At 49.6% G+C, this 2,420-nt stretch overlaps 1 protein-coding gene across 1 annotated transcript in view; it reads left to right on the forward strand.

The window, feature by feature from the left end:
- The first annotated feature begins 1,222 nt into the window (after positions 1 to 1,222).
- Positions 1,223 to 2,420, forward strand: part of Pskh1 (protein serine kinase H1) — a 31,279-nt gene continuing 30,081 nt past the window's right edge. Inside the window, exon 1 of the mRNA XM_013012664.1 lies at positions 1,223 to 1,324. The gene's annotated coding sequence lies outside the window, so the exon portion shown is untranslated. The remainder of the gene's footprint in view (positions 1,325 to 2,420) is intronic.

The following is a 2,420-nucleotide window of genomic DNA, read 5'->3' on the forward strand; positions in this document are numbered from 1 at the left end:
GGACAGTGTTCAGGCCCAAAGTCCAAGCCCCATGACTGACAAAAAAAGAAAAAGAAAGAAAGAAAAAAAGAAATCTATTTACTTTTCATTCTTATAGCACACTAGTGTGTGCTCCAGTATTGAACTCAAGGCGTTATTCTTTTGGTCAAGGCTGGCACTCCACCACTTGAGCCACACTGTCAGTGTCAGCCTTTTGCTGGTTAATTGGGCATAAGTCTCAGGGATTTGTTTGTCTCTGTTGGCTTTGATTCTTACATCTCAGCCTCCTCAGTTTTTAAGATTACAGGCTTGAACCTGTACTGTACCCAAGATTTATTTTTACTAATCAAGTTACTTGCTGTGGTGATGAGGCAAAATTTAATACATCTGAGTGTCCTGAGTTATTTATGTCGTAGGTTTTTATTTTATTTATTTATTTTTTGTCCGTCGTGAAGCCTGAACTCTAGGCCTGGGCACTGTCCCTCAGCTCTTCAGCTGAAGGCTAGTGCTTTTCCACTTGAGCCACAGCGCCACTTCCAGATTTTTCTGTTTAGGTGGTGCCGAGGAATCGAACCCAGGGCCTCATGCATACAAGGCAAGCACTCTGCCACTGAGCCACCTTCCCAGCCTCTATGTCGTAGTTTTTAAAAAAAAAAAAAGGTTAAAATTTAAGTCAATCTTTTGCAAAGACTGATGCAGTTTCTAGAAATTTGGTTCAAACTCACCGCGTCTCCAACCTCACTATTCGAAATCCCTTTTCCAAGCTGAGTAAGGTGGCGCAAGTCGAGAGGTGGAGGCAGGAAGATCGAGACCTTTCGGGCATGCAATTGTTAGGACCTTGGCTGCAAATCAAAAAGGGCTGGGACGCGGCCCAAGTCCTGGTCCAAGTGTGGTTCAAGTGCGAGGCATAGGATTCAATCCCCAGCAAACCTACCTCCCCCACTTCTCTCCCGCAAGAGCCCTTTTCTTCCTCTTAAAAAAAAAATCTTTAAAGTGTCTAATTCCTCGATCCAGCTTTTTTTTTTTAAGTGCAAATCCCTCCCGCAGCAGTCTAGTTCTTTTGAACAAGGGAATCCACCCCTACCAGAGGAGCGTCCCCGCCCCCAAGGGCGTTGATTGGCAGACTACGCTCAGAGCGCTGTCAATCACGTGACCTGGCCCCCAGAAAAGTCCAATCTCGTTTCGCTCGGTGGGCGGTACAGGTTTGTTTTGACGTCTGGCGCGCGCTGTGATGACGCTACGACGCTGACGCCGGAGAATGGCGGCGGCGGCGGCGGCCGTGGCCGCGACCGGGAAACGGTCCGCTGAGCCACGGAGACGCCGAAGAGCCAGCCGCCCGCTCGAGGTGAGGCGGCGCGGCTCTGTGCGAAGGCCGAATGGGCGGGAGGGGCTGACGAGCGGCAGCCGCTGTTATTTCCTGGTATACCAGGGCCCGCCCCTGTGCAGCCCGAAGCCTCGGCCCGAGTGCTCTGGGGCCTACGGTGCCGGGGAGCAGGCTGCTCAGTAGCTTCTCCGGGTCCCCTGTGCCCCAGAATGGCTTGATCTCGAAACCTGCTGTCGTGGTGGGTCTGGTGGACTTGCTCGGATACCCTGCCTGCTGTCCATTTGTCTCACGTCCATCACTGGTTAGATTGATTTAACCTAGTTGCCCTCATTGGTCTCGAGCGTACTCCACATTTAGGGACTGAACGCCAGGTTACAGCGGGGCAATGATCGCTTCCTGTACTGGTTAGAAAACAAACCTGACTCCAGCTTTGGGGTCGCCTGCATGGCAAATCTGTCTTCCTTGCCAGGGGAACCCTAGCACTCACTGTCCAGTCGCTGAGGTGATCATTCCCACCTGAAAATCGAAAGTTCCTCTCTACCTAGCACTGGCTCCTAAGTGACTGAAGGATGATGGCTAAACTGTTTAGCTTGTGGCATTCAGGGATTTCATGTTCTGGCAAAGGCCTAACCCTATAGTTAACACCCGAGCATTTCTGCACTGGCTACCTTTAGTAGTTTATTGTTGAAGCTTGTGAGCTTCCTGTTAGCTCTTGTGGTTTCATGCCCTTCTTGAAATATGCAGTTTACTCAGTTCCTAATACTCTTTCCTTCCACTCCACCCTCATCCATCCGTATGGAAGACTTACATGTGTTCTTTAAAATCCACCCAAAATTTTCATGGAAAAGCCTCCCTTTATATAGCAGTACTATTTGCTGAATTTTTTGGGATAGGTTACTGATTTATGAATAGATACAGATTCAGCCATATTATCATCAGGTCCAAGATCTAAGGTAACCACAGCAAATTCCTATGTATGGAAGTCCTACAGCCTCTCCAATCTTGACGATCTAAAATCTCTTGGGGGAGAGGTGTGTGTGCGCGCGCACGTACGCGTGCACACCAATACTCCCCTTCAACTCAGGGCCTGGGCCCTGTCTTTTTTTTGGGGGGGGGG

Source organism: Dipodomys ordii, unplaced genomic scaffold, assembly GCF_000151885.1.
Source record: "Dipodomys ordii isolate 6190 unplaced genomic scaffold, Dord_2.0 Scaffold18, whole genome shotgun sequence".
NCBI classification, from domain to species: domain Eukaryota; kingdom Metazoa; phylum Chordata; class Mammalia; order Rodentia; family Heteromyidae; genus Dipodomys; species Dipodomys ordii.